Raw genomic sequence first — 17,392 nt, 5'->3', positions numbered from 1 at the left:
TTTCCAATTTTATCTCATCTCCCAATCAACTCTTGCCTTTAGATTTCATGTGGATTATAAAATCCGCCAGAAAATTGATTCCTGGAGGATTGATTTTGAAATACAGTGTTTGCTTAGAGTTCTGTGTGCAGTTAAAAGTAGTTATGAGAACACTACAATATTTAAACTTTGTTTCTGGCATAGACAAGGATGTTGCTGTGCTCTGTTGCATTGTATGTATTAATTTCCTTGGATTGCTCTGCTCTTTCCTTTGCTGTCTTCATTATCTATTGCAAAAGTCTTGATGGGAAAAAAAGCAGCATAATAAAGATCATCTTTTTGATTGCAGCTAATCAAAAGCTAAAAATGCAGAACTTCTTAATTATCTGGTAAAGCCAGTAATTCTTCAGGGACAGAGCAGTTAAATTCCTTTCTTTGTATTTTGTAAGCATACCACTATTAATCACAGAGATCATAAGCTCAACATTCCTGAAAATGTGCTAGTTAAGTAAATGCATCTGACTTGTGATACACCTCATAAGAAATCTTCAGAGAGTTACATATTTTGCTTTGCCTGAGAAATTGTGGCCAGACTCTGAATATGCTGTTGAAATATAGCAAAGGCTTAGATCCATCAGAACTACCTAGGGCCTGGAATAAACAGGAGGTCAATTTTCATTCTTTACAATGAGTTTTATTTATTAATTAAACTATCTTAAAATATATTTTGACATATTGCTGGTGACTTTGCTGCTGCTGAAACATCATGTCCTCGTTGCTGGTGCTGGATGGAGTTAGGGAAGTTTGTTAATGTCTGAATGTTTGATTCTGATCTAGAATGAGTACAAAGCATTTTGGCATTGGACAGGCAATGCTGGTAATGGCATTTGTTCATTAATCCCCCCCAAACAATGGTCATTTTTGTCTATGTGGACATAAATTGGTTATGTAACTCAGTGCTTTGCTGAAGAGTCCTGGTATCAGATTCAATAATCCAAGTGATAGATGTAACACTTTGAATGCCAATTATATTTATGACCTTACATGCCTGCCTTAATCCTTCCCTTTGCATTGTTGTGCTCTGGATTAATTCATCAGTGTAATGGTGAGACTGAAAAGGTCACAAAACTGTGAGTGCTGAAGGTCTAAGCTGCATCACAGCTCATAGTTTATGAGTACCATAGGAAAAGAAAGACAGAAAATGTGACAGATGAGACTTTTCCAAATGAAAATAAGAAACAAAGTAGTTTTTCCAGCAGGAACACTTATGACAGACCTTGACAATATAATTGCTTTCAGTCTGCTGACATTAAGATTTACTTGAGCATTTTGACCAACATCCAGCTCTCCTTCTCCCTATGTAATTCTTCCTCTTCTCAAAATTAGCATTTGTATCTTAACTTTAATTAGTTTATTAATAAATAAACCACATTCAAGCTAGAAGTTAGGCACCAGTCTACTTGTGAATGGATACTAAATTAAAATAATTCTTTTGATATAGAAAAGGTGATTCTGACAGTCCATTCTTTAGTTACAGTTTAGAATATACCTCTGTATCCAGAGGAAGATTTATTTCCAAAAATTCATAATAACTGTCTAATTGGTTGGGTGCAACCTTGCAATGCTCATTTTGGGCTGCATCACATCTGGTACAGTCAACATGGGGACACTGTGACCTGTTCTGGCTTCATTTGTTGAGCCAAGAGGCCTTTGAGGTGAATCTGCCCGAAACTTTCACAGGGAATTTCCCAAAGGCCAAGAAAAATTCATTAGCACTTGAAAAATCCAAGTGACCAGAAAAAGCAGAGTAATATGAAAACTTGCATGAGGTGAAGTAAAGCAGTGAAGGGGGAAAAGTGGCAGCCACACTTCCTTGGTGAGACCCTGCTGCTTGAAATGCTGTGCAGAGCTGGGACAGCTGCACGTCAGGCTCTGGGGACAAGATCATGGCTCAAATTATCAGCTGGTTATTTCTGCCTGCCTGGGCACAGTGAATGGTGTTTGCTGTGAAAAGGTCACATCAAATTTTAATCAGGACAGAAGGGAAAGGCATGGGGAGCACTATGCAGCCTGACAGGGAACCTGCCATGCTTACCCTTGTGTCCCTCCTGAACAAGGGATGCTTTGGCAGGGGCATCTTCATCCCTCAAAGCACCTGTGAGCAGCAGGAGCAGCCTCTGGGTGGGAAATGTGCCTGCAGGAGCCCCTGCTACAGGGGGGAATGTGAACACCTACTGCCATTCCCCTGGAGAAGTTTCCACTTCATACAAATGCTATTTTCTGTTCTAAAAAGGTGGGAAGTGATTTTCTTAATTTGGCAAAGAATGCTAGACTGGTGCCTTCTGATTACTTTGTGAGACTGAAAAAAAAAATGAAGCAATTTGTTTAAAACAGAGTAAAAGGTTCTGTTCAACTAGAAAAGATATCTTTTCACTTGGCCAGTCAAAGAAAATTTGCCAAAAAAATGCAATTATGATTGCTCTGAAGTATGTCTTTTGTATCTATACCCTGAATCTTTTGTCTGTTTGACTGAGGTTTTTGGGGAGTTTTAAGTTGCTTGTTTTAAGTTTTGGGTGGGGTTTTTTTTGTTTGTTTTTGTTTTTTTGAAAGTGCTGGAGGCTCACTTTTTATAAACTATTACTGTTATCCCAGGACTGTGCCTCTAGTCTATGATGCTGGTACTGTAGTAGTGGCCATGTGTCTGCTCTAACGTAAGGTAATAAAGGTGATGAAAGGTTTTGAAAATTCAGAGCTCTGCCTTTGTTTATCTTCCTGAAAAAAAAAAATAGGTTTTCTAAACCTACTGACCCTGTTACTCTTAGTTTATGCAGTTTTGTGTCAGAACTTGTCCTCCTAGCTAAAATAGATCTGTCTTGTGCAACTGTGTTGCATGATTTGTGGTGTGTTTATTTATATGTACATAATAAAGCTTTGGAAACAAAAGGGGAAGGTGATATGACTAATTTTGACTTTTTTATTTTTGAAATAATTTAAAATATGGCCATATTTTTTTTTTTAATTTGAAATTACTTTATGATCCTATTGCTATGAAGTCCCTAAAAATCAACACAAATTTGGATTGTTAACATAACCTTTTTCACTTTTATGTCATGTTGACATTAAATATTTAATAACTATATTTTGTTTTCACTGTGCAGAAGTCAGTGGTGGTACCAGCTCCATTTCCAGTGATTTGTTTCAGGCTGTACCTCACTGCACTAAGGGCTGTCTAAGTGTTGGTGTGCTGTGTCCAAAGGCAGCTCTGAGAGGCAAGCAGTGGAAGTGTAAATGAACTTTCACTGAGCAGGTGAACTTGGCTAAGGAGGGTGGTTCAGGTATTCTCTTAATTGGCTTGGGCAATGCAAAGCAGATCTAGGTTTCCAATATCCAAGACTGCATTTTAAGACAGAAAAAAATGGATGTATTGCCAATGGTAAACTTCATTTTCAAGGAAGATGTTAATTCTGAAATGCCAGTTTTCACTTTAAATCAAAGGTGTCTGACTCTTTATACTACTAGCACATGTTCTCTGTTAGAGAAATCTGTTACCCCTATAGAAAGGGAAGCCACCTTTATTGCACCACACTAGAGAAATACTTGAAATTATATGGCTTAAAATGATTTCTATCCATAGGGCTCTGAGGAAGAAAGAATAACAAGATAGTGTTCATCACTAAAAACTTAGACGACTGAAAAAGGCAAGATATTTAAGAAATAAGGCTCTGTTACTGTTTTGATATAGTTATGATAGTTAAAGAGTTTGTTTACAACTGCTAGTTCAAATTGATGCAAAATAAAGGGAAAAAAATTTCTTCAATTAAAAATCTTTTCTTTCCCAAAGAGTAATTGCAAAGCCTCAAAGGTTGAATGTAGTGTGAAAACTGAGGTGTCAGCTTTCATCTGGATCTGCTACTGGAAGTTTTTCTGTTGTCAATGCAGCATTAAAGAGCATTTTAACTTGTTAGTTTTGTGAAGCTGGTGTTTATGCAACTGTATGACACAGATTGCTTCCTTTACTGCTGAATTTTAGTTTTCCCAATGAGAGCATGGAGAATGCCAGAGAAAACACAGTGCTGCCAAAAACCAGTTCAGGATCACAAAGAGTATTTTGTTATGTAGAGGAGTTCTGTTTTTATTTTTAATCTCTTATACTTTAGTTTTTGCTTTGGGGAGGGAGGGAGTGAACACTATAATCTGGTTTTTTTTCCATCTGATCAATATTGGATGTATCCTAAACTTTGGTTGAATGAGGAAATACTGACATCACAGTTGCATAGGTTATGGTTTTGCTTTTTACTGGCATTTGGCCTAAGCTAATTCAGTTGTTTGGATGCAGCTGACAGTCACCCAGAATACATGGTGAAGACACACTGGTGGTGACAAGTCCTGGCACTTTCTTGTTTATGAATCTGATGAGGTAACAGCATGAATTCCTATAGCTGCACTATGCAGATGACACACTGTATTAATCAAACTGATATTTACAGATCTTGAGCTGTTAACTTTACATTTAACAATTTTTTAAAAGCAAAAGGTAAATAAAGCTGTGATCTGTGCCTAAGATTTATTAATACCAAATCCAGCAATTTTTACCCTTATGAGAAGTTGCAATTCAACTGTGACATCCTTCATAGCAAAAATGATATTCCAGACATCATAAATGACATTTCTCTTCAAACAAACCTGCAGATGAAGAAGCACCAATACCTGTTCAGAAGCTGATTTAGAGTTAACAGGGGGACAATTTTACTATGCTACAGTACATAAACATTCCACACTGGTGACATTTTACAGCTGGCCACAGTGCTGATAAATATATTTTATGGAATATCTGCTTGTAATGTGCAGATGGAGACTGAGAAATTCTCCATTTCATTTTGGTTTATTTTACTTTGTCGTTTTAATAGCATTTAGAATAAGCCTGATAAGCCATTAAAAACTAGCAGATATACCTAGCTCTTAGTTACACTGATGTAAATTACAGTTTGCTGTCTTTGCTAAAGTTATTCTACACTTACAGAACAATTTGCATATTGTAGAGATGCCTTGAGGCATTACAGAGATGTAAAATTAGAACAAATGAAAGAAGCATCAGACCTTTTCTGGAAATTATGACTTTTTCTATTATTAAAAAAAAACAACAATTGAGCATTTGAAAGCCAAAATAAAACCACTGCAAAACAACAGCAAAATAAAAACCTACATACAATGTTTTTATTTGCACCATACTTTTACAGCCTGAAATAACAAAAATATCTTCTGATTAAAAGCTAAATATAGATTTTGCTTTAGGCTGTTTGTATCTAAAGGATACTGCTGATATTGAAATAGAGGAGTCAGTGCCTGGAGAAGGCTGGCTTCTGAAATTTTCAATTCTTTAACTGATCATTCTGGCTTAAAATGTCATAAACCTTGTGATCCTGCATGAATCATTTTAGACATGTTTTCCATGAACATCAGAACAGGGAAATAGGGACTATTTATGAAACTCTAATCCTCCTCTTGTAGTCAGTGTGAGAAGTCAGGTGAGCCCTATTTTTTATCTTGTGCTTTTTTTGTCATTTACACCTGAATGGTTCAAGAAGCTGTGAATTAAAATTCCTGAATATTATTCTGCAGCACTAACAGGGCACCAAGGGCAGCTTCAAATCTGTATAAATCCTGCAGGATCTTCCTAGTCCCAGAAGGTTTTGCCAGCATGCCCAGGAAGAACCAGGCTAGGATGAATTTGGGTGTGAAGGTTTTTCCAATCTGCCCTCTGAAGAGAGCAAGGAAGGAGCCAAGTAGAAAATGACAGTTGTTCTTTGTGATTTCCTGCTGTTTCTTGTAGTCTTTTCAGTACAAATTACCTTCCTAACAGCTGGCTTAATTTGTTTGAGGGTCCTTCAGGCTGTGGAAGGTAAAATCTTGTTCACAGGTTGGGTGTGTGGTTTGATATTGCCACTTCTGAAGGAGCAGAAATAGATTTGCAGATACCTGGCTGGCTTCCTGTGGAGCTCTGGCTGGGACTGTGCTGAAGGCAAATCCCTGCAAATCTTCATTAGTGTCAGCATGAAGGTATTTGCAGGCTTCAGAACTACCCTATTGCAAAGTGCATGGTTTCCTTCCTCCAGGCTGTGCTTGCCTACTCTGTCTCCTACAGGACACTGAAATCTTCCATGGTGGGGGGGATTTCAGTGTCTACTGAAAGATTTTCAAGGCATGGTGAGGCTGGGGAAGTGCTGTCCCAGGAGTCTCTCTGTCTTGATAGAGGGAAAATCACACTCTAATTGTCTTGATTTCCACAATGCATAGGCATGAAGCTAGAAGAGGTTACAACAAAGCTTGAAATTTTAGTTATCATTGAATTTATAGAATTTTTTTTTCCTACACACACACACACCAGACTTCCTGAAGAGAGAGGCAGCAGAGGTGATGTGTGTGCAGAACTTTAGAAGAAACAGAAAAAATAGCATGAACTTGGGTGTTAGCTATCCTGCATCTGTGCTACAAGCCAAAATGTGTTTCTTCCTTTGAAATAAGCCTATTTTGCATTAGCATTTTTATGTCTCTCTTGTGCATGTCTGTTTAGCCTCACAGTCTAAGCTCATATTTATAAACAAGATTCAGAATTTGAGTTCATGAATTTGAACCACGCTCTGGATCCCACCCCAGGGTCTCTCTGTCAGTGCTGTAAGTGGCTGCTAAGGTGGAGGATGTGAATCAATCATACTCACATGAGTACTGTTGTGCTTTATTGTGCCAGCATAGAACCACAGAAGCTGGAAATAAATCTTTGCTGATTACAGAGCAAGGATTCAAGAGGCACATCTGAGATACTTGGCTTTGGCATTGTCCCTCCAGAGCCCTTAAAGGTGAGCTTGGAGAAGGGCAGTTTTTTTATTTAGTAGCTGGAGCCTTTGCTTTGTTGCTTCACCTGAGAGTTGTTTTTTTTAACCCCCATGGACATGTCTTTGCTGTGGTGATGGTTTTCCAGACCTGTGTTAACAGGGTCTCTATTGGCAAACACACAGAGAAACTGTGCCATTCTGAGCAGTGCTATCATCTGTTCTGCCTTTTTCTGCCTGTGCAGTATTTATGTGAATGCCTTGCACAGGCATTTTGTTTTCTTCTGAAAAAAAAAAAAAAAAAAAAAAAAAAAAGCTGAGCCATACAGCTTTTCTCACCATAAATTGTGGGAATTGTCCATCCTTTTATCAATAGTCGAAGAACTATGGGCAGACAATGAGGGTCTACAAGCATTTTCCCTTCTTGCAGACAGAACAGGCAAGCACTCCACCTGGGCCAAGCAGTTAAAAGCACCAATAATTTCAGGTCAGATAATTCTGAATTTTGGCACAGAAGAGGTCAGGAACTATGGCTGTGTAAGAGCCTGGATTACCTATAATGTGAATGCAACTATTAGTCAGCAATAGCATAAGGGCAGACAGGTGCTTTAAGTACCAATAAAGGTAACAACCTGACAGAGACATTGCTGGTTTTGTACTGGGATGAAATTTGTATTAATTTTTAATTCAAAATTTCTTTTACATTAATCATGCATTTATTTGTACCACAAATCTTAGAAATAGAAGCAGAGTCCTCATCAGTGTAAAAAAAAGTCTTTGTAACTGGGGATTCTTCTGCTGTTTTGAAATTAATACCACTGCATTTAACCCTGATGAGTGTAAGGAACTGGAGTTACTGCTATTTCTAGATACCTTTGTTGCTAAAGGTGTGACAATGGCTGCAGCACCTACTCTTGCTGGTTATCTGGCTCTGTCATGCTTCCCTTATAGTTGTTTTTCCTTCTTTTGAGATGCTTGCAGAAATTTTTGAAAATAACCATCAGTTCAGCTCTGAATGTGTAAATCCCTGTAATAGTCTTTCTATTAGACATCTTGTATTAATCATCTTGTATTAAACATCTTGTATTAGGCATCTTGTATCCAATATAATCTCTGTATTCAAGCAGAAACAATAATTAAATCATTGGAGAAGAATAAAATCATTTGGTTTACTTTCTTCAGGGGTAAGTTATATATAGAGAATGATACAAGAAAGCAAAAAAGTATTAAGATTTAAGTAAGTAAGCACAATTAAAGGAATGCATTTGAGAACCTTTATGGTACTTGTGAAGACTTGGTCTGAAGAAACTTATTTAATGGCTCTTACAAGCCAGGCATTGTACTTCAAAAATGTTCATTTTAACAGAGCTGCTATTTCACTGTAGGTTTTTCTACAAGAAATATTCTGTAGTTGCTGTGTAATGATGCAATAAATTCACCCAGGAGCTTGTTACAGTTAATAACCTGTAAAGGGCAAAGGTATTTGGACAATGAACATGAAATTGGACCTGTATCATTCACTAACAGTGTAAGTTATTTCTTCCTTTGTCCTTCAAAGAAATGTCATTTTGCGGAAAAAAATGGAGGTCAGCCTATTTCCTACATGTTTAATTTTTTACAGCCAGTGACTTCTTTGTAAATAAATAATATGCCTTGCTCAGAAAACAAGCATCAGTTCTGAAAAATTATCAGAGACATTAGAATACAATGCTAATGTATTTCATGCTTCAAAAGCTACAGCTGCCAGAAATTCATAGCAATCAATCAACATTTTTCTTTTGCTGTTTTTCATGTATTAGCAACACTTCAGTAATAATTATGACCCTGGCTGTCCCCAGTCTTTCAGATAAATGTACTGGTTATATTGATTCACTTAATATTCCTCTGTGGCTATTTCAAAAGCAGGTACCACTTCAGAAGACAAGCAGACGCCTCTTTCTCTGTAGAATACTTAATATTTTTTCAGACAATTTAACACATTTCTTTGTGTTTGGATAGAATTACCTTTTCTACTACTGCGATCTGTAAATTAGAAAACTGAACAATAGAACTGCAATAGAGAAAGGTTTCTTCTTTCAAAACCTGTCAAGTCATTCTTTCATTCCTTAATAGACAAAGTCTGGTGAATCACAGAGCAAGCCCTAGTGTAAAGTATTTTGTGAAAGAGAACTATCCACGTGCTAATGGCTTTGAACCAAGGAGGGTGGGTTTCAATTCTCTATTAGGAAGAAATTCATCCCTGTGAGGGTGCTGGGGCCTGGCACAGGTTGTTCAGAGGAGCTGTGGATGCCCCATCCCTGGAAGGGTTCAAGGCCAGGTTGGATGGGGCTCTGAGCAAGGTGGACAAATGGAAAGTGTCCCTGCCCATGGCAGAGGGTTGGAATCTTCTAATGCAAACCAGCCTATAGCTCTACCTCCATCTGTTAGAACAAATGGTTGTACAGCTGAGGTCAGAAGCATCTTTCATAAATTCTGGCATATAGACTGAATTATTTCAAGCCCTGAAATGCTCAAGATGCAGGGGCCCCCTAGGTCAAGGCTTACACTGCAGACAGGAGAACTTGTATTAAAGGAATCTGCATTAGTGCTGTCTCCATTTAAAAGATTTCATTTTCCAATCCTGTCTCTGTCGCTTGACCTTCACCCAGAATAGACTGTAATAAAAACTATTTTTATAAGTGACAAAAAGGAAGCACAATCACTGCAGCTATAACAATGTAAGATTACCTGTGGATTTATGAGTGGGGGATGTTGCTGCTTTGGTTATAGTAATGAATCTCACTTGTGCTAATAAGCATCATTGTCTCTGCCCTGTCAATGCTGGGGCAAAGCCGTGATGCTCTCAGTCAGAGCTGGTATTGCACTGTGGCAATGAGCTCTGGTTTCTGTCCTTCACATTGCATAAGAAAGGAATCTATCTTGAAGAGAAAATGGAAATTACAAAATGCCTATTCATAACTTTGCCTTATTTTTTTTTTTCCTGCTTTAAATTACTGCATCTACAAGTCATTTCAAAATTAGTTTCTCAGAAAATGAGCTCTCATCTCTCATGGTAAAGGAAAGCAATGAAGGCCTTGTTATCCAGAGAGACAAGGAATAACAGACTGAATTAATATTCACCCTCACATGAGGGGGCAGGAAGGGGGAAACTGGCTGCATAAAGCTCTTGTCTTGTATCTCTTTTTGTTTCATGTGAAATTTTGGCTGAAAGGGGCCCTGATACTTTCTGCTTATGAAACAAAATGGGAGGAATGGAGAACTATGGGGATGAGGCAGTAGTACCTCTGCTATTGGCTTTATGCTTGTGCAATGAAGGAAACTAATAAGGAAAAATTGTGTCTAGAGAAAATAAAATAGCCTAATGCAAGCCAAAACTAGGTTGTTAAAATTATTTTCTGAAATGCAATATTATTTATGTGATCTTATATGATTCCCTAATTTTGTGGTTATTGCTGTAGCCATTTCAGGCAACAGATACTTGTATGTTTGCAGATTTTAAAAATATTCAGAGCTTTTAACAGTTGACAACTTTTGTGAAATGCAATTTTCAAAGTTGGCCTATGATACAGATATGTGACTGAAAGTTAAGGGGTTTTTTTTCTGATATTGCAGAGGAAGAAAGCTAGTTCACAGTGCTTTAGTACTGCAGTAGTAAAAGTATGGAGTCATTTTTATTTTTACATAAAATTAGAGGGCATCAATTTGAACACTTTCAATAGATGCATCTCTGTATATATGTTTAACAACCTTCCTATAAAAATAAGGAAAAAGCCAGTATACAAAACATTTACTTTTAGTTTTAGGCTACCTCAGGGCTTTATTTGCTGAAATACAACAATTGTATTTTAGTTAGATCTGTTTGCTATGTACACAGAGATGTTTTCAGCAGGTTTTGCTTCATATGACTGATTCTTTATGTATTAATAGCATTTTCTAGAAAGATATTTAAACTTTCTTTAATGCAGAGCTTGGTGAATAATTTAATACCAATTTACTACAGTGCTGCTGTCTGTGATGGTTGGTGAGTAAGCACCAGCTGTGCACTCACTCAGGAAATGTGAAAAGTCTCTATGTGCTCTGAGAAATGAGGATTGAGTTCTGTTTTCTGCTTATGAAAGAACAACTTAATGGTAAAAGGTAATGGAAATAAAGCCCTTTAACCATTGTACTCAGTTAGTTAACTACAGTTAGGAAAGAAACCCAAACCACTACCAATGAAAGCCACAACAGATTAACTTAATATTAAACTAATGAGAACTGAAAAGTTCCTGACTTCCATTTCATAACTGCCTGGAAGGTCATGCTTCTTCAGGGATAAGGCACATGAACAGCAGTGTTCATTAATCTCTTTAAAGTGTTAAGAAAAGCAGGGGGAAACAAAAGGCAGGAATGCTTTTACTGTGCCTGAAAGCAAAGAGCACACATTGTTAAATACTTAAGAAGCTGCACTGAGTCCCATTGTCCATAATAATGAAAGAGAGATTCTGCTTCCTTTCTGCATACACGATGATGAAATAGAAGTCACCTTGTTTTGTAACATCAGCTTCTAAGGGTAAAGGGTTAGCAAAAGACAAGATGCAAGGATGATTTCAAAGGATGTATTGATCTTTTATTTATTAAAAAGTGGGATATTTGCAATTCATGCAAATTGCTAGTGTTCTCTCTGAGCTTGTAGTTGTGTCTGTATGCAGGATATGTAAAGTTGAAGGCGAATAATTTTTCCAAGGGTTTTCCTTCTTTTAATTTGTGAATTTTTGGTAGGCGTGAGTTCCTCAGGGCTAGAGTTGAACAAGAACACTTTAAAATCTACCAGTCTCCATTCAGTCCTCAGTTACCTTGGAAGTCATAACCCTTTATAAAAAATGAGTGTTTTGAATTGCTAAAATGATTGGGGACTAAGAGTAGCTTAGCAGTTGAGTGCACCAACCTGCCTTAAGCTTGTAAATTCTATCTTAAATTGTAGAGAAAAAGCCTTTTGCTTATCTGGATGTTCATAATGCATGAATGACTCTGCAATGGATCAGTTGTTCAATGAAAAGAAAAGCAGTATTTGATGTGGGTCTCTCTCTCCTTTTTAATTTTTATTTCTCTATCTCTGTAAGGTATCTTGGGGTAGGGAGAAGTAATTTTCAAGCGATAAATTGTGTCTTCATGTTAGTAATAGAAAAGCAACCATACATTCTTCTTGTGTGCTACAGATAGGACAGCTGTGATAGGAGCAAAGAGAATTCTTTCATCTAAGTGCTGGTAAGACTTTTAGATATGGGGCTGCTAATTTCAGTACTGCAATTCAAGAGAGACCATGGGCCAGAGACAGCAAGGGAGAGGCAGAAATAATATCAAGTTTGAAAATATGATTTTAAAATTTAGAAGAGTACTTAATCTAATAAAGGAGTTGAAGAACTTTCAGAAGGTTGGCTGGGACAGTGGTCCATGATATTCTAGCAGCAAACCTGGCCAAGAGTCCCTGCACTTGTATAGATTGTAGAAATTAGTACCATGTTTGTGAAGCTTTTGGTCTCAGGACTAGGCTGTACTGAATTTTGGAAGAACTTTGGACTGCCTGTCCCAGCCATGAATGGGATTTTCTGTCTACAGGGATAATCTATCAGACAGGAAAGTCTGGGTTATCCATCACACATGGTTTAGCAAAGAAGGTAGAAAAGCATGTGTCAAATGTCTCAATATCTGATGTGTTTAGAGATGTGAGATGGACCAGGTGATTTCTCAGGATGCTGTGTAGCTTTTCCATTATTTATAAATGCTAGATTTTTTTCCCAGGGTTCTTTAAGCCTAAGGTTGTTCGTGCAGCAGCATGTTCTTGTTATATAGCTGGTTTGCATTTTCTATCATGGACTGTCTTGTATTAAGGCAGATTTTCTGCCTGATAGCAATCTTCATGTGAAACTTAGTGACTGCCAATGATGGTTTTAAAAAAGGGAAGAACATGAAAAAAACAATCCAAGTGCTTATAGATCTGTTGGTGGATTTCATATATTTCAGAGTGATTACATCAAAACTTCTGGGGTTTATTTTTAAAGATGCATTTTTTTAATCTCTTTGCAAAGACATTAGTAGAATTCTTCTTTGCTCTTTCTTCTTTGTACTTGCCTCTTAGATTAGCAGGTTGGGTTTTTTTTCTGACTAATTGGAAGGAATAAAATAAAGTGAAAAAGACAACCAAAGAGGAGGGGAAGAAAGGTAAGATAAAAGAGATTGTGCAGTTGTGATTAAAAAAAAAAAAATTGCCCATCTAGTAAAAATAAAGACACTCAGAAGAAATCTGTCAAAGGGCAGAGAACAAAGACAGACATCAAATAGGGGAGATGCAGTCTGTAATTCTGGGTTGTTTCCACACCCTTCCATTCTTTTCATATGGGCCAGAGAAACAATATAGGCTTTTAAAGAAAAAGTGCACCTCTCATAGAGTCCCTGCACTTTATATAAAAACTACAAATGCACAGAAATCTTCCAGTCCCCCTAAGAAAGTACATAACTGCTTTGCCTTCAAAGCATGTCTGGGATAAAGCTATTTGCCCCAAAAATCTTCCTTGAATCCCATCCTCCCATGGCTGGGGAGGTTCCAGCCCTGCTGGATTCCACCTGCATGGTCAGGACACCTTTTCCCCTTTGTCTGGTTCTGGGGCATTCTTTCCTCTGGGAAAACACATCCTGAGGTCAAGGTTGGTGTGCTGATCTTTCTGGTTAACTGCTCAGAGGGTGTAGAGAATTGAATTTCTTTTCTGTGCAGTCTCCCTTCTACTGCCCTAGATAGGTTGGGTTTTAGGGGGTTTTTGGTTAGGACAATGAATTTTTTGTTATATTCTTGGTGGGTTTTGATTAAATGAGCCACTAACTATGCAAAGATCTGTTTCCCTTACTCTTCTGAAATAATCCATTACAATTCTTGAAGTAAGAAGTTCAGTAGTTGCTGTTTTGCAGTTGCATAAGTTAAACCTCCTTGCAGCCTGATAATTTAGAAAGTGAAGGAGATTTTAATTATCATCAAACAGCTTTGGACAACCAACCAAATACAACCCAACCACATCTTATTGCACAAGGAAAGTCCTTACAGTGATGGAGCAAAATTTTATTCCTACACTATCCCATTAATATTTAATTTTGTGAGGAAATAAAAAACCTTTCAATCTGAGTAGTTTTGACACAAACGCAAGTGTAAACAAGATATAAAAGGAATATAAGAGCTGCCAGCTTACTCAAAGGGAAGTTCTTCCAGCTCCTGTGTAGACTGGTGGTGTCTTGCTGGGACTGCCATCTGCTCAGCAGGAGAACACAGCTCTAAGGGTGGTCTTCCAGAAAATGTCCTTCTTGGAAGCAAGACAAAATACAGAGATATTTCCCCCTCATTGCCTTTATTATGTCACTATTACTGATATTATGATATGTAACTAGGTTGCAATTTAATAATACAGTACCAGCCATACAGGAATATACAGATTATTTTATACAGTATTACTATCATCTCTTCCTTTCTTCTGATCTTTTATCTTGTTAATTTCTCCTCTCTTTTCCACACTTCTCATAACAACTGGATAAACAAAAGTTAGGTAAAATTTTACTCTTTTTCATCTATTTTATCCCATCTGTTTTCTCTTAGGCCACATCTAATAGTGGGATCTCAAATGTGCATTATTACAGTGAGATGTCTGCAACACTTGGTTTGTGTGTTTGAAAATAATGCATCTGCTGGGAGCACACCCTGCCTCTGAAGCTGATGTGCAAAGTGGCTCTGGCTTTTGCAAACAGCTGGAAGAGCCAAGTCTCACTTTCAGCTGCTGGATCTTGATTTGAAACTAATTGATAATTTTCCTCTTTCTTATTAAAAAAAAAAAAAAGAAAAAAAAGAAAAAAGAAAAGCCCCCCAAACTAAACAAAGCTGTAATCCTTCCCCTCAAATTGTACAGAAACAGTTGGATTGAGGCAGTTCCAGGCATGCACATATTGTTACCATAGTGTTGATTTTGCTTCAATTTTTAAAGCAAACAGAAATTTTTAGGAATAGTATTTTTTTTTCTTCAGGAATGAATATTTTTCCCTGATTTTCTCCACTGGTTGATGAAATTAGTAAATTTCTCTTCACACACTAGTAGTCCATGTAAATTGTCCCCAGTTAAGATGGCTCCCAGGCTGTATTACAATAATATATTTTTCATGAATGAAGCAGACTTTTGTGCTAGCAAATGAGCCTTTGAATTCCAAAGTAGTTTTGCTTTACAAGCTTATGAGTGGTGAAACACTTTATTTTCTCAGCTAGAATGTTCCTAAATTCTCCAGTCATTTGGAAGAAAAGGGAACAATTTCTTGGAGGGGAGCTAAAATTAGTCAAAGAGTTGAAAGTGTGATTCACTGCTCTAATGCCAGTCTTACCCATTTCCACCTTGAAATTTTTGTCTTAATTAGAGGTCTTCATAAAGCTAATAGATTGCAACTGCTTGTGCAGCAGCTTTATTTGTTTACAAGTGTATTTAAAAATTTGAACAAAATTTGACACAGCTGACATAAGCCCAGTTAAAACACTTTACAGAAGTTAGCTTGTTTAAATCTTTTCTAAAATGAAGCATTTGACAGGAGCTCCAAAGGGGTTGCACATATAAGTATTAAGAGGAAGTTTAAAAAAAACCCTGAAATTAATTAATTACTTAAATTTCCTTAGAGAGGAATGAAATTTTATCCTTTCTTGAGGCGCATGCAGAGTTTGCCTTATCTCCCTAGCCATTAGCAATGTGAATAAAGACTTATTCTGAGAAAGAACTTTTAAAAAAACTTTCATATTTCTCTGAGAATACCAAAGCTAAATGACAGCAGTCTAAATCTTGGAGTTGTGCAATACAATTTGGTCTTGAGTGATTCTCTTTATAAGGTCGAATGTATTATTTGAATATGTCCAAAATATCTGGACTTGCATTTAAAATGCTCTTCTGTTAAAAAACCTGTAATGAATGCAATGCAAATAGGGAATTATGGGAAATTTCTTTTAAAAAGAATTAATAGCATTTTCCTAACTGCAGTGCCATCTGATGAAATTTTAAATACAGATTAATTAGTACAAACATAAAGACAAAAGCAAGAGGAAACAATCAACAGGAAGAAATGTATATCTGTGCTCTGTGCTAGTAATAAAAATAATTTTGAGTGTAACATTGCATTTTATGTGCCATCTGAACCATCTCACTGTATTTATATGCCTGTAATTTAGCCTAACTTGTATTTTCTGCATTCATTAATATGAGAAGAACCCAGTGAATGAGAACCTATTATATGTGAGATCTATGGCCTGGGGACAATTTTATTTTACTCATAAATTTTAATATCCACACTCTGCTACAGTAAAAATAATGAGCCTGTAGTGATTTTGTCCATCATTACAGAGAACTTTTTTTAAAGCTGTAAAAAGGAATTGTAAGTGATTGGAATTGACTCACAAATCTAAAACAAGGCTTTTCTCTTTTTCACCTCCCCCATTTTGTCAAATGCAAAACAGCCTTTGGCCAGTGCCAGTGTTATATCTGGCAACAAGAATGATTTTGTTTTTTTCCATTATGCATAATTTCCCAATAGTTTGTTATAAAAAGAGCTGCACTATTTTTTCCCCTAGAGCAGATAAGTATGGTTTTAGTTTTGCTCCTAAATAAAATATTGGAATTTTTAACTTATCTTTGATGATATATTCCATTAAAAATCATGTTCTTAGAATCAATAGCAAATAGAGTAATTTTTTATGGATTTGGGTACTTTTTTTTTGCCAAATCACCTTAGACGCCTTTAAAAATCTAAATCACAACTTTCTAATGATCACTATGTGTAGAAGGTAATGATGGCTTTGAGGAGCATCCAATCCATGTAAATCCCTGTGTAAGATTCAGTGGGAGTGTACAACCTCTGCTGAGTCTGCAGGATCATCTGCTGGCGCTCTGTGGATGTGAATTCAACACCAAATAAACACAGGCAGGGAAAGCTGCCTCCCCAGGGGGGAGATGTTTGCTGGTCTGATGAAACCAGTCCATCAGCTCAGTTATCAGACCTGTAAAAACAGCGTTGTTCATACCAATGATGAGAACGTGGCTCACTAGTTTTAAAACTCTTTTCATGTTCTATTTAATGCTTTTAGAAAAAAATCAGGCTCAAGCTCTAATGAACATAATGCTCAGGATGTGGATGCAAATGCTTAATTGCACAAGTCATTAATTTTTTGTACTTGTACTTCAAACAATGCATTTTTAAAAAGAGGGTTTGATAGTAGAAGGTAGATCAGGAAAAGTGCTTTTCAGACTTTTTCAAAATTAAATGTGAACTTTCTTATAAATAGCATAGAATAAATCCCTACATTGCAGGTTATATAAGTTTACCTTGCAGAAGGATTGTATTTAGCCTGCTAAGAAGCTCCCTTAATGATTTACAAATCTTGCTTTACTGTTTCATATAGACTTTCAAGATTAATGCTGCCTTCCAACCTAAATTTTGATCTCTAGAATTGTATATGATTGTTTTTTTTTGTTGTGTGGGAGTCAAAGTATTAATTACTTCTGCCATGTCATGAGACATCTGTCTGAGAGATGAGGATAATC

This window comes from Erithacus rubecula (assembly GCF_903797595.1).
Source record: "Erithacus rubecula genome assembly, chromosome: 11".
NCBI lineage: Eukaryota > Metazoa > Chordata > Aves > Passeriformes > Muscicapidae > Erithacus > Erithacus rubecula.
The sequence above is the reverse complement of the archived record's forward strand: the minus strand, read 5'-3'. Positions refer to the sequence as shown.